Source organism: Engystomops pustulosus, chromosome 4 (assembly GCF_040894005.1).
Source record: "Engystomops pustulosus chromosome 4, aEngPut4.maternal, whole genome shotgun sequence".
Lineage (NCBI taxonomy): Eukaryota > Metazoa > Chordata > Amphibia > Anura > Leptodactylidae > Engystomops > Engystomops pustulosus.
The window spans coordinates 171,555,218-171,573,873 of record NC_092414.1 but is presented as its reverse complement, the minus strand read 5'-3'; the positions used below and the strand labels follow the sequence as shown (position 1 = coordinate 171,573,873).

Sequence of the window (18,656 nt, the reverse complement as noted above, 5' to 3'; positions counted from 1 at the left end):
TAGTTAGCCAAATAAATTTTAGTATGTACAGCACCCATAATATATTATATTTACCACACCCCCTGAACTACAGCACCCTGCTTATTCGCGGCTTTATTTATAGACAGTCCCGCTAATTTATTTATAACAGCCCATATATATATATATATATATATATATATATATATATATATATGAATCAAAGATTTTAAAAAATATTGTCATTAAAAAACTTTCTTATTTTGCCATCTTTATTATTGTACTGACCTTAACAATAAAGGGGACGTGTCATCTGGGCAACATAATCTAAAGCTGTAAAAACTAAGCCTGTTAGGAAATGGTACAACTGCATATTTTCATTACATTCTACCACATTTTGACCTTTTTCCATTTTTCCTTTACATTGTACATTATATATATATATATATAAATATATAAATAAATAAAAATATATATATATATATATATAGTTCTCCCTATATATATAGTTCTCCCAAATTAAATGATATACAGTATTCCATATAAGGACACCCTGTTTAATTAAAATCCAACCCCTATATACAGATCCCCCATAGACAGTACGTAGAGCTACACCACCCCCAATATACACAGCCTCCCCAGTAGTATCATATACAGCCTCCTTCCACCAGTATACACTGCCTCCACTAGTATACACTGCTTCACCGATAATATACCGTGACTCCTCCGCAGTATACACAACCTTCCACTGTAGTATACACAGCCTCCCCAGTAGTATCATATACAGCCTCCTCCCACCAGTATACACTGCCTTCCCAATAGTATACACAGCCTCCCCTGTAATATATTCAGCCTCCCCTCTAGTATACACAGCCGACCCCATAGTATACACAGCCTCCTCCATAGTATACACAGCCTACCCATAGCATATGCAGCTTCCCTCATAGTATATATAGCCTCCCCAGTAGTATACACTGCCTACCTATAGTATACACAGCCTCCCCTGTATTATACACAGCCTCCCCATTAGTGGCACTTGCCTTACAAATGTTGATCTGGACAAATAACTGTGGAGCTTGTGGAGGTGGAGTTTATCAGAAAGTAGTATAGCCTGCTGGGTTTGAGTAGAAGCCAAGATTTGTTACATTGTATAAAACGTGCACCAAATTTATCAACCATTGGGATAAGTTGCCAGGTTCTAATATAAGGCTTACCTAAATTTTAGAATTAGTAAATTCTACCCCTTTGTGCCACATATAGAATAAGACAAGTGCAGATGTTGAAGGCAAAATGAGGATATCGGGTATCTTCTGATACGTAAAGGGTTAATCTCCAGGGTTGACACAGCTGTGATGAACACAATTAAAATTAATTGCTCTGCACTGAAGTTCCGTCTTCATGGGGTGGATACATGGACATCAAAATGTTTCTACAAATTCTAATTGCAACATTATACTCACAGAATCCCATCTATTCCCAAAACATCTCTTTCCTGGAGGCTTTGGAAGCCATTACGGCATTCCACATGCTCTCGAGCTCATTGTTTTTCATGAGGCAGAATGCCATGTTTTTATCATTAAACTTATACACAGGGGAAATTCTATGCTGATCCGACAGGTGTCCCAGGGAAGTATTTCTCCAGCGCTGCAATGAAGTCAGATGGATTTAGGGGAAATTGGCTTGAGTTCCCAATACCTCTCAGCATACACATCTGCAGCAGTTCTGTTCTCAGGTAAGTCAGCTTTTCCCTGCTGAAACACAAAGAATACAATTGTAATTATCAGACAATGGGCCTCTTGTGCGAATGGAAAACGTGCAGCCTCAGCAGTGAACAATCCTTCTGCATTCAGGATACACAGCTTCTTTCTCTTCCAGGTCTTCTAGGTTCATTTCTACCTAATACATTATCAACAACAGATTGTATCTGTATATCTATTCTACAACAAGGATGTCTTCTAGGACAAATTACAGCTCTTCTCTGATTCCTACATGACTCTTCTGGGAGGCATTTATATGTTTTATACCCTGGGAAAAGGATGAAAACGTAAAATAGACCTTTAAATTTACATTGCCAGGCACTAACTTATGGGAATGACATTTACCGGGAAGCACAATGGGGCAATATGAGGCAGAATATCAGATAAATATTTACTGGGCTGTTATTTTAAATTATTCTCTATCCACTGGGTTTGAAATAATTGTCTGTTGAGTAAGCAATAGATATGAGCGGAGCCAAACTTTCTGTTTGGATTTGGGCGTGTACCATTCAATCCAGAAATATTGCCAGATTGGTGGCTGAACAGCCAATGTGGCAAATTGACTCCCCTGGCCAACTAGCCATGGCTGTGGCTGCCTTATATTGTCGCGACCACCTTTTAAAGAAAATGAAATAAAGGAACGATTTTACCCTATCTCCAGGGTGAGTGCCTACTTCTTTTCTTCTTATAACATTGAATGTGTCAAAATAGAACGTATCAAACTATAAAGTAAGAGCACTGCCAAAGTAAATGCACTGGAAGCCCTAGCCTAATCACATTAAATATGTCTCATGTGGCATCTCTTGCTGTAAAAATATTCTTAGATAGTGCCCCTTAATCTACATTTTGGGAATAGGCCAGGGGACAACTCTGGCCAATCATAGCCATGGCTAGTTGGCTAACAGAAAGTTCAGGTCCACTCATCACAAGTGGAGAACAGATCACAGGGACCCCCAAACCTTCATAAGAACAGGGAGCGTTTCCAAATCTGAATATAGTTACAGGACAAACTACTTCATTCAGATATAATGGACCCTCAAACTCAAGCTCAAAGGGGGTCCCAGAAGTGACGCTCCCAATAATCAGTTTTCCAAGAAAACTTGCAGGATACCCCTTTAAGTTGCCCATACACATAAGAGTAAAGTCCCTTAAATGCATTGATTTTGCTGGAAGTGGTAAACTTTGTTATGTAAGTCAGTTTCCTCAGCTTAAAAGATTAGGAAAAGAAATTGGGTATGTTAAATTTTCAACATGCCTGATACGTTATTCTGAGGGGAGTTTTGTCCAGAGGAGTTTGGCAGCAGTTTAATTCCCTTGGTTCATTGAGATTAAGGATTTCAGTTCGGGACTGCTGTTCCACGGGGCAGCAGCGACTCCTTGCATCATACATCATATATAACTATGATGCTCAGAGTCCCATCTTGGGCCTCTGGCCTTATAGAATAGTTTGTTAAACCAATTAAATACAACATTGAAAGTTTCATTAAAGCCCACCTACTGTTTCTCATACCTTGGCCATATTTCCAATTCATTCCCTCACTCCTCTTAGATAAATAGCTGTCCACTCTCTGATATAAAATAATCCAGGGCACGTTTATATTGTCATCTATATCCAGGTCCTATAACCACTTTATATACCCATTAACATGAATAATTCCATCTAGGGCAGAAATAAATCAAAAGACTGAATTTTTTGAAGAAACTTAAGACAGAACTAAATGCAATAGAACAAAAAAAAATCAAAACATGTGTTTATCATATAAAGAGTCGAGGAATCAGGTCCAATGACCCAGGTTCACCATAACAAATTCTGGTTTCATATGTAAAGCCTGGAGCATCATTTCTGATCCTGTGATCTAAGGAATAGCATTGAACTGTTTATCTAGGACTTTCATACGTTCTGGATCACTATATGATGAACTCAACCCTATGTGTGCAATAAATAAACTCAGATCTGTTAGATGCTTAGGTAAAGTGGGTCAGTATACTCCGAGCCAACAGCTTTGTACTGGTTCCACTTATGACAATGTGCTAAGGAAATGACCACTCAAGTGTACAACATATGGAAGAAATTGGGTTGGTGCAGTTGACCTCGGCTTTTGAAGATCTGATCCATAATTCTATTTTCCACTTGAATTTCATGAGATTTGTACTGAACTTTCTTCAGCCCCTTATTCTTCGTGTTCAAAAAGCTGTGTGTAGACATTAACCCTTGAATGTCCAGGGGCTTTTTCATGTTTGCATTTCCGTTTTTACGACTCCCCACCTTCCAACAGCCATACAGTTTTTATTTTTCAATGTACAGTGCTGTGTAAGGGCTTTTTGTCTGTGAGACAAATTGTACTTTTCTTTACAATGTAAAGGAAAAATGGAAAAAGGTCAAAATGTGGTAGAATGTAATGAAAATATGCAGTTGTACCATTTCCTAACAGGCTTAGTTTTTACAGCTATAGATTATGTTGCCCAGATGACACGTCCCCTTTATTGTTAAGGTCAGTACAATAATAAAGATGGCAAAATAAGAAAGTTTTTTTTAATGACAAAATTTTCTTTAAAATCTTTGATTCATTATATTCTGACTTCTGTAACTTTTCATGCTTTAGCTCATGGAGCTGTGTTCTGTGTCATATTTTGTCGGGTATGGGCTGGTGTTTTTAATATCATGTTGGTCTACAAACCTTGTAGAAAGATGTGATTCGGATATTTGTCTTTTCCATCACAGTTTTTAATGTACAGGATAATTTTTTATTTTGATGGATCAGACTTTGTGGTACAAAGGGATGCCTTTGAGTTTATGTGTTCCTACTACCATTCTTAATGAAAGAAGGGTCATTTTACTTTATTTCATTTCTTTTATATTTATTGTAACTTTTATTTTTATATTTTTCAGGACCTCCAGCTTTGAATGCTCACATGATGTACTGCAATGTATCATCATCAAACAGTAATAGAACATGCTTGGGAATATTTTAAAGGACACCAACTGTCTGGAAAACCGATCGGTGACCCCTGGTGATGTCAAGAGTGGCACTAATCAATTTCAATGTTGAAGTGCCCATGCCAATCAAACTGCCGCACAAGTTTACTGTGATGTTGTCACGGGTTCTCCAGTGGGTCCACTACCCCTGGTTCCTGACAGATTCTTGGGCTCTGTCCTGCCCTGTGGAGAGGTATGTGCCGGGACAGAGATTACAGAGATAGTGGAGAGAGCCGGCAGCTCAATGCTCTATCACTGTTGATCTGGTTCTGCTGAGTGTAGTAGGTGAAGATATCATGTGATGATATCATATCTGCCTGCCGGCTTAACTGCTTCATACAGCAGAGGCAGAGGAGAGAGAAGCTGCTATGGGGGAATGGGGAAACGTGTTTTTATATTAGTTATTTTACTGTGGGGGTACAATAACAGGGGGAGTTTCTTGGGAAGTACAATAAAAGGGGGAGCTGTTGGGAACACAAGAAGAGAGGGAGTTGCTGGGGGGCACAATAACAAGGGGAGCTGCTGGTGGAAGCAACAAGAAGAGGCTTTAATAAGAAGGGGGGCTTCTAAGAAGCCTCTAAAATAACTAAGGAAGTAAGAAATAGAGAAAAATAGTAGAAAAAGAAGTTAATCAATCCTCTTGTCTGAATATATTGTTATCTCACCAATGAGGACAGAGTTTGTGGTTTTGCTCTTTTATTATGAGTGCCAAAAATTTCTTTTGTTTTATTTTTGGATTTGTGAGGTGTAACAACATGCAATCATTTTACTTTTGTTTTATTATGAAAAATGACAATAAAAACCTCTGAGAACTAAATTCCGTTATTTAGTTGTCACAGATTTGATTGTGTCGTGTGATATAGAAGAATAAGATTTGGAGCCATGTGTAACTCATTCCAGTGTCGGTGAATATTATACTTCATGTGTGTACATTCTTTTAGCATCAAGTAGAGGAATGTAACATGCTTTGTTATTCAAGGGGAACTGATTACAGCAAAAATGAAAGCCGGCATGGAACCACTTGTGATTCCAGATCATTTGCATAAACATAGTCATTACAATTATATCGATACTCCAGGGATGCTTTAACTGAACATTACAGACACCATGCTGTTAGGAACCGTACCTACTGTAGAATATTCGCTCATAGATAGGAAAAGGGAATCCTGGCAAACATTAAGAAATTAAGGCATTTCCAACATAATATAAAAAGACACTATATTAAAAGAATGAATTACCTAGTGAGGCTTAAAATGAATTGAAATGATCCTCCAAAATAAAGAAAAACATTTTATTTAGGTACTGAATCTATTGGGTTGCACATTGGCAGCAGGCATGGACACAACAAGTTGGCTGTTTCAGCAACTTAAAACTTGTGATCAACACGGCTGTTACATATTAGATACTGGCAGAGGTGTAGGAAATATATTCATGATAGAAATGAACAAATCCATTGCACAGAACCAATGTAAGGAAAAGCTCAAATTCTAGTGGACTAAACATTATCGTATGGTCTTTGTATGTGGTTTGCGTTGCTTGTTCACCTGATGCTGCTACCTGCTTGTGACTTGTTATCTTCTTATAGCTCCGGTTACAAGTGCTCTGCTCTATTGAAATCAGTAATCTGGTAGTGACCACATTAGGTCACCAATGGTCCAGTAAACAAATGCTACGACTTTCTCTACCTTATAATTGAGAAGCCCAAACAGATTTTTCACCATAGTGGTGAAAAGGAAAGCAAAAAAACTCTTCAAGGACTATTGGCCTACAGTAGGTATGAGCAATAACCTTACTCGGTAAGATGAATAATCAATACAAGGTTTCATTCACAGTGGCTTTGCATCTAGAATACCTGCCCATCTGACATGCACTTTCACTTGGATGCTTTTGTATACCCCTATATTGTGTGCTTTATACATCTAGTCTCTGCATTTGCCTGATATGAACCTCTACCATATCTGTATCATGCTCCATGTTTTTTTTCTTACGTTATTATATCAAGGACATATTTATTTTGTTTGCTTTTCGATGAGGGTCTACATTTGGCCCCTTTATTAAAGTTGAGAACTGTCTTCTGTTATTTTTATGTTGAAATACACAAAAAACTGAATAAAAAGAAAACGTGTTTTATTGTTTTACGTGTTTATGGGTTAAATTCAAGAATTTTGGAATATTTAAAGGACATCACCAGATCAAGGATTGTAAACCAAGCATACTGAAATACTGGTGTATGCCCCCTCTGGCAAGATCTGCTCTTCTTTTAGCTTCTTATGCCCTAGTTTTTAAGAAAAATTATGCAAATGAGTCTGAGGGGCCCCTGACTCCATTAACTTCTGTGGAGTCTGTAGCCAGACAGGCTCATTTGCATAATTTTAAAAGCCTGTTTTCTTAAAAACCTGGGCATAAGAAGCTAAAAGAAGAGCAGATCCTGCCAGATGGGGCATACACCCGTATGCCAATGTGCTTGGTTTACAATCCTTGATCTGGTGATAGATGACCTTTAAAGGTGTTTTGCAATAAATCTCAAAAGCCATATGATCTCTCACATCTTCAGTTGTCAAAAGCTGTGAGGAAACTCAAGTGCCGTCATTAGCATACATGGCTGATATTATGCCACTTGCGTAAATGTACACACGTTCTTACCTTGTATTTCTTGAAATCATTGCCAACCAATTTTGGTTAAACCTGTCATACTATAGAAGGCTCAATTTGATCTTTGACATGGGGTCCCCATATTGAAAAAAACTTTGATCTTTTTTCTACAACACGCCATTGTAGGATTAAATCCTGAGTTCCTCTAGACTTGACCATAATGAATGTGTAAAACCACTTTGAGGTTCTATATACATAAAGGTTAATAAATAATTCAGTATCAGAAACAATGTTTAATCAGTAGGTCAATATTTTTGACAGGGCCACCTGTTTTACAATCTCGATGGTTGATATGTGTTGAGGAGGATAATTGGAGGAGTTTTTTTCGTTGCAAGACTTAATTAGATAAGACTAATTACTGTCCGACAATCTTATTTGCTTCTCATCCAACTCAAGTCTTTCATCTTAATTATTTCAAAGAAGTAGCAAGAGCTTCCAATCTGGACCTACTGTCCCCGAAGACTCTGTTTTGTTCTGTCAGTCAGCCTTGATGTATGAACATTTTCTCTGATGACCTGTAACTAAAGCTATATTTCCAGATGGAGTCTCTTCATCAGGTGTTGGCCATATGGTGTTGTTTTCAGATTTCAATCAATCCTTTTTCAGATAACTGTAAAACAAGCTAACAAAACAAAATGACCACAAATTAATATTTACCCTCCATCTTAGTTATGGGCATATTTCTTCATTGCTCTTTTCCCATCAAACCCAATCTCTCCAGACATCCCTTGAAAATAAAAAAGACTTTGTACACCAAATAAAACACATGTTCAACGTTACAATCGGTTTAGGGTTTTCGGTAAAGGGTTTTTGGCAGTGATCATAATGTGTAGAATAACATATGTTTATTTTATGAACTATTCTGTAATAAAATGATATTTTATATTGGGATATACATTATATTGTGCACATTTTATGCTGTGATGATGTGTCCCAATATCAATGGACTTATGTGACAATAAATATCTTCCAGCAGGTCAATAATCCATGATATTAGCTGGTAAAAAATAATGTTCCAGTACAGTACACATGTGCACACAGATTATACCTATCCCATCAATAAAGTACAATTCTTTGGTTCATTCTAAACCAAAATAACATCTATATGAATATGTATCTAAAGTATGTGAATATGTGACCAGTTAGCCTAACCATATAGATAAAGGGTCTGTTCCTTTACAATGGCAAATGCCACCTTAGAAACATACAGAACATTGGAGAACGAACACATCTATAAGATGACTAGCTGTAGCTCCGGGTATTGCCCAGAATAGTAAACTGCTTTTAGTTATAACAAAATAAAATGTGTTAACAAAAATATATTTTTTCTCTATTTCTATCTATATACCTATATCTATCTATTTCTATCTATATACCTATATCTATCTATCTATCTCTGTCCCTCTCATTTTGTTGTCCCTCTCCTTCTCTTTCTCTGTCCCTCCCCCTTTCTGTCTCTCCCTCTCTTTGTCTCTCCCTCTCTCTCTGTCTCTCCCTCTCTCTCTGTCTCTGTCTCCCTTCTCTCTCTATCTCGGTTTCTCTTTCTCTCTCTCTATCCTTGTCTCTTCTGTCGGTGTCTCTCTATATCTATCTAATTAGTCTAACTAATTGGAGCGCTGCTGCCTTTCCTGAATCAATCAATCAATCAATCTATCTATCTATCTCTGTCCCTCTCATTTTGTTGTCCCTCTCCTTCTCTTTCTCTGTCCCTCCCTCTTTCTGTCTCTCCCTCTCTCTGTCTCTTCCTCTCTCTCTGTCTCTCCCTCTCTCTCTTTCTCCCCTTCTCTCTCTGTCTCTCCCTCTCTCTCTGTCTCTCCCTCTCTCTCTGTCTCTGTCTCTCCTTCTCTCTCTATCTGTTTCTCTTTCTCTCTCTCTATCCTTGTCTCTTCTGTCGGTGTCTCTCTGTCTCTCTATTTGTCTCTCTATATCTATCTGTCTCTCTATATCTATCTATCTAATTAGTCTAACTAATTGGAGTGCTGCTGCCTTTCCTGAATCAATCAATCTATCTATCTATCTATCTATCTATCTATCTATCTATCTATCTATCTATCTATCTATCTATCTCTGTACCTCTAATTTTGTTGTCCCTCTCCTTCTCTTTCTCTGTCCCTCCCCCTTTCTATCTCTCCCTCTCTCTGTCTCTCCCTCTCTCTCTGTCTCTCCCTCTCTGTCTGTCTCCCCTTCTCTCTCTATCTCTGTTTCTCTTTCTCTCTCTCTCTCCTTGTCTCTTCTGTCAGTGTCTCTCTCTATCTGTCTCTCTATATCTATCTATCTATCTATCTATCTATCTATCTATCTATCTATCTATATGTGTAAAAGTTTGGAGCAGCACCGCAATGCTGGTGGGTGCAAAGTCCAGATGCCCTCTGGCCCGAGAGCCTCAGTAATAAAGTTTCAAAAACTGGCAGCACTCCGGATTGGTGTCAAAAAGGTGACGGGGTGTCTTTTATTCCATGTGCAACGTTTCAGCCCACAAGGAGCTATCTATCTATCTATCTATCTATCTATCTATCCTCATGCATACGCTGTCTTATACTCATTGCCTATAATGAGCTGTGGCAAAATAGAAACTGTGCTATGACTGGTTGCTAACTGCCACAGCAGCCAGAAGTAACCTGTATATGGTGGTTAATAAATGTACTTTTAGAAACCACATAGTAAAATTGATGTTCCCTGAGTCACAGGGAGTGGCTGTGCAAAATGTAGTGATTGTAAACATATATGTTTACAATCACCAAATTTAGTGGACATACATACATACACACATACATACACTCTTTATATATTAGATCAAGAAATGTTAATATATATCTAAACAGTATGTAACTCCTATCGTGTTGTGAAATATTTCAGGGTCTGACATGCTTGCTTCTGAAAAATCACACCCTCAATTGTGTATGTCACACCCCTTTTTTGTATTTATCCCCCCCCCCCCTTTTGTGGTGTGCTATGCTCTCAACACAATCTTCATAGCTATTTTTGGGAAATGACCCATATAAGTGCCAAAAACACAACCACATAACTAAGCTCGCCTTGGGAGGTCTCCTCTTAGAGGTTCTCTTTTCTGCAAAAAATCCATGGATGTAAAGGGCATTGCATTCACATTAATATACGGTATGACACCCATAAATATTTTAGGTAAAGCCCATATTTATAAGGTTCATAAAAAATAAGATGATTGCTGTAGATGTTGGAAAACAAGCAAAAGTGGAGATTACCTGGAATAAAATAATCACAATAACATCTTCTTCACTTTCTGAATCAGTTAGATAAGTATTTTCTTTCTATGAATATCAGTCTTTGAGATTTCCCTGCATAATTGCCAACCTCAACATTTATTTTACAGCAATATTTTCCTACGCAGGCTAGCCGCACACCACAAGGGTCAAGGGAAAGCCTCCACTCATCACATAAATGATGTGTTAAACTACATTGAAGCAATAAAGTCAATATGCCATTAGGGTAAAGTAATATATAGCGTACAGTAAACTATAGTGAACAGGTGATGGTGCTCCGTAACATGGAAATTGATATTACAGCAATAAATGAATTAAATGAAAGCAAAACACTTATGAAATGGGCAAAGCCATAGCATATCAGCATGCTAGCACCGATTACACTATAAGGCAGCCAGTAATACAGTTACAGCTGGTTACATTACTAAGCAGTGATGATGTCAGAACCAAACCATGGAGGTCTATGATTATGACACATTGGGGCATATTTATCAGGGCCTCTGGGCCAAGTCAGTGCTGTAGAAGCCCTGAAATAATCGGAAATTAGCACTTGCAATTATTCTCCCCAATCCGCCACTTTCACGCCAGTGGGGCAGGAAGGTGCGTGAAGGAGCATGAAGGGGAGGAGCAGTTGGGTGAGTGGAGGGCGTGGCAGGCCAGGAGCAGGCCGGCGTAGGTGTTACTGTCCCAGCACCTGCGCACTCACTGCAGCCGTCGACTTTTCACAAGTTGCCACTTGCATTTATTTGCCTGGCGTAGAATAAACACTGCGCAGCACCCAGGATAGTATTGAGCTGCAAGAAAGCATTTATTTATTTATGCATCACCTTATTGCTGTTTTATCATGTTCATCAATATGTCTTATTCCATTAATTTTTGGTTGTTTAGTCTTAGGTAAATCTGGTAAGAGGAAGACTACATATAGTAAAGTATACCAGGGTAAGTACCATACCTCTACTTACCCTGGTAAACTTTCCCCTTTTCCTGGAGGAACTGCTAGACAAGTGAACTATTGGCAGCTACTCTGGGGACATCCTGTCCAATGTCCAGCAGAGTTTCGGCAGGTCAGGAAGCATTCAGTAATGAGCGCAAGAGACGTCTGGAGAACAAGGATCGTCAAAGATAATCCAGAAATCAGCTTCAGATGGGTCACGTAACCAGCAGTTCTCCCGGGCAGAAGGGTAAATTTTACCAGGGCATGTACAATATGGGTGACTCTATAAGGCGATTCTACTTACCCGAGTAAATGTTCTTATTTGTGGCCAACCCATTTAAAGGTTTGGCCCAAGCTTAAATGTTATCTGCTTTATACAGCAGCCGACTGGTAAAGCCCAAACACTGGACCTCACAAGTATTTGGGCAAAGTATCTGTGTCCCAACTCACTAGAGCAGCAGGCTGAACATGCTAATCGTCTCTCCACTGTCTCTCTTCTCTTTTACTATGCTTGTCTAGGTTTAAAGATTGTTCTTTTATCTGTTAAAGTCTTTTACTTGCTTTTCTTGCTGCCTTTAGAAAACCCTTATGAAATACTGAGAAAATCCAAAAGATGAGGTTTTATGTTCAGAATTGTCTCTGGGCCCCAGTAGAGAGCAGTAACATAGTGGGGGACGTTTACTATGGCGTTTCCTCCAGTTTTGTGGCGCTCTCACTGCATGTTCTGCTCTCTGACCTATTTATTGGCTGGCGGCGCCAGAAAAAATGACTTTTTACGCCTGCTCCGACTCTTCTTTGAAAAGGGGCGTGGCTTTGGCAGAGTGGAAACTCAGACACAATTAATATGTGTCGCAGCCATTTTTGGGCGCTGTAAACTGGCGGAAAGTAGACCAAAAGAAATTTGGTCTAGCAGGGACACAAAACAGTGCTATTACACTGTTGCCTGTTCTCCGACTGCTGGACACATTTCTGGTGCTTGGGACACATTTTGGTCCCAGGGACAGAAAAATGGTCTTGGCGCCAGAAATGTATCAGCACAGCTCTACAATATGGAGACACAGTATGTCTCTTTAGCTAAAAAACCGGTCCTCTCCCACATTACAGTAACAATTTATTCTAGCAAACTTTGTGCCAGGCCTCCCCACCTACTACCGTTGTTTAAAGCCATTATTATTATCTTGTAAAGTATATAAGATCTGGTGCTCCAATATCATCCACATATCAGGTAACACTCAGGAAACAATACATCTCATGTCAAAATATGGAGAACCACCAAGGAGAGGTTAGATTTTTCTAATTGATCTCAGTACATATAACCAATTACCTGTATCTGACACATAGCAACCAGATACCCATCTGTGTACCAACCCAGTCCATAAAACCGGTATTAATGTCAGTCTAACGTGAAATCTACTTTTAGCCCCAGCGATACCAAGGGTCAGATCTTTCATCTAACTCTCTGATCCTGGGGTGTTCAAGATTAATATTCTGATGATCTGCGCTGTCACCCTTCTCGATCATCTGATACAGCGTAAGACTGTTTTCACTTCCTCTCCCCCTCTCCTTTAGGCAACTCATACAAGGGCATTCTCAGAATATGCCCCACCTTCCCCAATAAAAAAGAACAGGCTATATGTACCCTATCCTAAGGCATGATACAGCTGATGATCTAAATTACAAAAGGTTATTCTTCTTCTGTCTACCATAGGAAATGTATGGACTGTGTTAAGGACTTGTACCATTGCAGTAGTTATTAAATTTCAATGTATTCATATATTTCCCGAAGCAAAATCAGAGGAACCTCGGCAAGTGTCTTTTAAGTATCTAAAACAACATGTCTATAAGACAAGCTGAAAGCTTCTCCAATAATTCCTTGTTGTATAGATAACCTTTCCCATACATTGACCATATAGGACCTAGAAATGGTAAAATATGTGGACTATATGCTCCTATGTATATAAGAGTGGGATTTGTGCCTGGCATGCGTTCTCCTCTTACCTCTGCTGTTACAGCTGGGAACGCACAGGAAGTGAGTTGGGATGGGGGCTGTCAGGAACCAATGTCCTTCTCAGGTGTGTTACTGTTATTGCAGACATTCCTTCCAAAAGAGAAATAGCACATTTGTAAACTAGACACAAAGGTCACAGTCTGAGTGATTAATGCTGTCATGTTGCTGTCCAAATTACTTACTCCCTGGGGGTGTTTGCATTGAGTAGACCAAATGTGCTTAGCAGACTTATACAAATCCAAGTATGAATACAATAGAAGTTTGGAAAAATACCTTGTTCTACACTGTGCCATTCAGTATTTATGAGTGTATTACATCTGGAACATTGCTCCTCTACCTTTTCTAAACACCGACCCTGCTCCATTAGATTTGATCTCTATAAATCCTTCCTACACAGTCACTACTTAAAGTGGTTCCATAATTTGTTCATTATTCCAGGTATGAAAAATGAAAAATACTTGCTTTTTATTGATTTCCTCAAAAAAGGAACTTTGCACAGAGTCCAGACACATAGGGGGTTATTTACTAAGGATCCACGGAAAGCACTTTCGTCGGATATTGGAAATTTTCGGGATTTGTGCCCCTGTGAAAGCTATTTAGAAGGGGATTGTGTCGCACACAATCGGATTTTGGTGCAGCTGCGCTGGCTTTCATGCGATAGAAATCGGTGGGCGTGCTGTCGGACAATCCGACTGATTCAGACTAAGCGCGGGATTAAATATTCAAATTGTGTTGCAACCAAAGCACATACATACACCGGGAAGAAGAAGGCGAACTCCGGCGGACCTGAGCTGGGAAGCGACAGATGCAGGAAATTGGGCGCGCAATCTTTGTGAATCGCGGCACAGTGCATTGTCATTGCCAGGTAAGAAAATGTGCCCCATAATGTCATATTGTTTCTATTTCTATGGCTCCTGTGCAAACCTATGTGTCTCTATAGTAACAGACTACAAATTTTGAATATCTTGATCCTACAATCCAAACATCCTCCAACACTGTAACTGTTAGAGGTGTCCATGACGTACATGAGTTTTACGAGCATAATGACTACTCCTCTCCCTTTTGGGAACCAACATATTGAGCTATTAGGGAATGTGGGAACAGGATAACAATGTGTAGTATACAAGAGAAAGATTGTTCCACCACCAGGAGCAAAACAGTAACAATGCAGTTACATAACAAGAATCTCCATGACTATGCATATACTAAATAGTTTCAAGTCTTATATATTTATAAAATAGCCAAGATTGTCTATAAAATGATGTTAGTCTTAAGTTCAAAACTGTATGGAATGGGACCAAAGTTTGAAACATTTGCTTTTCAGCGGATGTAAAACCTGTTTATTTGTGCCCTAAACCCACATAAATTTAGGGAGGCCTATTTCCTAAACTCATCCTATATTTAGTCCCATCTAGTCAGTGTTTAAAGTTACAGACAACCCCCAGGTTACCTACAAGATTGTTTTTTTTCAGATTTGTTCTTAAGTTGAATTTGCATTATAATTGTATCTCTAGACAAAATTACTTTTTTCCCAATTTTTTAAAATTTATTGCTATCATGGGAATAAGAATTCTTCATAACAGTCATCTTACAGCTGAACATTGCAGCCTGGGATTAAAGAAAAGCATCCAGAGAGCTTCAGAAGTCATAATGGGCAGAGAGGTCCATCTGTAGCTACTGGATTTCTGCTAGTCCTTTGGAGAGGAGCCTGGGGCTCGAGTGGTTTAGTATAACCCTTGGTGCACACGTGGTGCAGCTTTGTTCCACCACAGATCCATGTGCAAGTACTCTAACAAACCTTAAACTTATAACTAAATTCAACACTCTGAAATCACTGACACACTAAATTACTTTTTTTCCTTAAAAAACAGCCTTCAAAGTAAAAAAAACTCTGACACATAGAAATGTGTTATACTAATATTATCCTAATGATTGAAAGTGTGGTTGTGTCCTGCTGAAGACGTTCTGCACCTTCCCTGCGTATCCTATAATTGTAGGGTTGTGTAAGGTTCTACACTTTGCTTTCTTGTGTCATGTTCTGCACTGTTCGGTATCGTCTTAAAAAATAGACTGTTTATTTTGGCGAGGGGTCTCGGTGTTGCGGGGATTGCTTCAGAACCTCCACCAAATTTTTACTTTAACCACAAAAAAAAGGTTCACATAGGACTTGGTTTTTGAACAGTGAGGTCTGAAAGGGAAGTCGTGGGAGGATTTCTCAGGTTACCATCTTGTTTTGCTTTGTCATCACCTGTTTACCGACCATTTGGAAGAGTTTGATAATATGTGAGTTGTATGTATAACATCTGTGCTGTGGGATGGTAGGCTCCCCAGTGGGAATTCTAACTGGCAAGAACTGAATGCATGAGTCAGTAGTTCATTCTCTAGACAAGTACTGAATCTTTCACTGACATTATGAGGAACCAGAAATAAATGATCCAATTCCCACTTTTCCTACAGACACAGCAACGGTATTCCATTTCTACAACATTTGCAAAGCAGAAAGACTATCTCAATATTAACAAGATTCCAGTGACCTGCAGTCTGAATTATGTGAAATATAGAAAAATAAAAGATTAATATTATGAATATGCTCTTCTAAGTAATTGCAGTCTTCTACTATTCAGGGCACTATACTACGCACCTTAGACTAGATAGGGCTTTGTAATCTCTCTTTAGGCAAATGTAACCAACATCTGCTGTTTTGTACTGTTAGTTTGTACACTAAGCCATTACAGAATCCAACAATCATAGAATTTTGTAGACTATACTACATACAATGGTATTGTAATAAGCAGCGGATTGTGAAGTCAGCTACCAAACTGGTTTTATGGTGGGCTACTCCCAAAGATGTTGTATAAGTGACCTTGTTGGTTTTCACCCTTTAACCCTTATACAGGATTCTACCCAAGTTCCTAAACCAGGTTATGGTTTAGCAGCTGGCAGCTTACAAATAGCATATAGGAGTGGCATCAAAGAACACAAAATGATCACAGAATAGATTAGGCACCTTTGCTTGACACTGGCTAAGTATGGTCACCCATTCAGGCATCATTCCAAGGAAATATCCTAATACGCTTTCCAGGATGGGATGAGAAAAACAATGCCTTGTTTTTCTACTTTAGAAGGCAGCCCCTGCAGATCAAGCTTGACTTTCAAGGTGCCAAATGAACCAATAATTCTTGGTTAGACTGCTTATTGCAACCGATTGTACGTAAAATGCCAGGCTTTTTACGAAATTCAGAATCTGTAATTCAAACTATGTCTGATCTAGGCTGGTCAGACAAATTCACTTGGTTAATGAATAATATTACAGACTTATATATCTGTATACCACAAGGTGTTGGTAGCATTAGAACATTCAATAAGGAAATATACAAATTATTCAAAAGATCTTACCAACTATATTGTTACAATTACAGATTTTTTGTTAACACATTTTATTTTCAAATACAAGGTTGCCCCATGGGCACGTGCTTTTCACCATCCCTAGCGAATATTTATGTTTCTATGTGGGAGGAGTGCTCCAAGTACAGTGCGGATAACCCCTTTCAGGACCAGATATTATGGTATAGAAGATATATAGATGATATATTGATTATAAGACCGGGCTCTGCACTGTGCATGGAGCATTTTATAAAATACATCAATGACAATAACTTTAAACCCCGGCCATGTCATACAAAATTTGCCATTAGGGGAATTTATCAGAGCAAAACACAGCTATAGTAACACAAATCTATACAAACAGGAATGTAACAACATGAGAAAAAGATTATCAGACAGGGGATATATGAAACATACATTAGACATAGCAGTAGACAAAGCTAATAAAGTAGACAGACAAACACTAATATACCCAAGACATCCAAAAATGGCAACTTAGATCAAATTGTATTTTCTACTCCATATAGCAATGACTATTACGATATCATAAAAATAATTAAAAAATACCTACCTGTCCTTACAGGAGATGAAAAATCATTTGCTATACTTAAAAATGGATGTCTTTTTGTGGCCCATAAAGCAGTGACAATAGAGAGCACAATATCCACCTTGGTGTATAATAGTACATTGAAAAAACAGCCCTCCACATGGTTATCTAGTAAAGGGTCTTATCCATGTGGAGGAACAAGATGTAATGTATGGAGATACATAACCCCCACAAAAAGTTTTCATTCTTTTTATAATGGAGAACAATTATCAATTGCCACTCATGTTATGTAGTATATCTAGCAGCCTGCACCCAATGTCTAGTCCTATATGTTGGCAGTACAATACGACCCTTAAAACTAAGAAGAGCGGAACACGTTCGTGATGGTATAACAGACAACACTATCATTAGAAACATGTCTTACAAGTACACCAAGGAGATGTCTCTAAGTTACAGGTAATAGCGATCAAAAAAGTTACTGCCCCTAAAAGAGGAGGAGACAAAACTCACAAACTCAAGAATAGAGAGATTCACTGGATTTTAAAACTGGGGATACACTTAATTGGTAGTGTCTTGTGCAGTGGCAGTACAAACAGTCCGAGGAGGGCGACGAGACTCCATTCGGGTCCCAACACAATACGCTCGACATTTGAAGTGTGGAGCAGTGTTGATACCATGACCATAGTGGTCTAGGAGATACAGTTCATCCCGATGTGACTGATACGTACATCTGGCCGAGACACACGTTTTTGACACTTACCTTATTGTACCCTTTGACGATATGGGCTTTGACCAGGTTTCCCTATACAAAGATGGCCGCTCCGTAATCTCGTGAGATCCGCCGGGACACATGTCCTGTCATGCGCCGCAACTTGAACACTAGAGTCCCGTTGTCCGGACCTTCACCGGTAATCGGGCCACTGTGTTCGTTTTAGCGCAGAATCGGGTAAGTGCCCCCTATGCGGACAAGTTAAAGCCACCTTATTATTAAGGGGACCTGCTGTATCATTGCCATCGATAACCTTCCTGAGTGTTTGGCGCGGTTGCTTGGCAACCCTGGGACATGTGCTTACAACATATTCTTATAATGGCGTGTTATGGTAGATTTTCCTCCTTTGGATGTCACACATACTGTTTTATTCCACGATTTGACACTGATGTATAACTAATGTATGTTATTCATAATATATCACTATGTTA

General features: G+C 38.9%; 1 long non-coding RNA gene across 1 annotated transcript; it reads right to left on the bottom strand.

Moving 5' to 3' along the window:
• Positions 1-7,359: 7,359 nt before the first annotated feature.
• LOC140125701 (uncharacterized) lies at positions 7,360-18,442 on the bottom strand. The gene is made up of 4 exons (XR_011854701.1): positions 18,217-18,442; positions 13,516-13,615; positions 11,290-11,377; positions 7,360-7,966 (listed from the first exon to the last, which is right to left on the bottom strand). It is a non-coding gene; the product is annotated as an uncharacterized lncRNA (long non-coding RNA).
• Between the last annotated feature and the right edge of the window lie 214 nt (positions 18,443-18,656).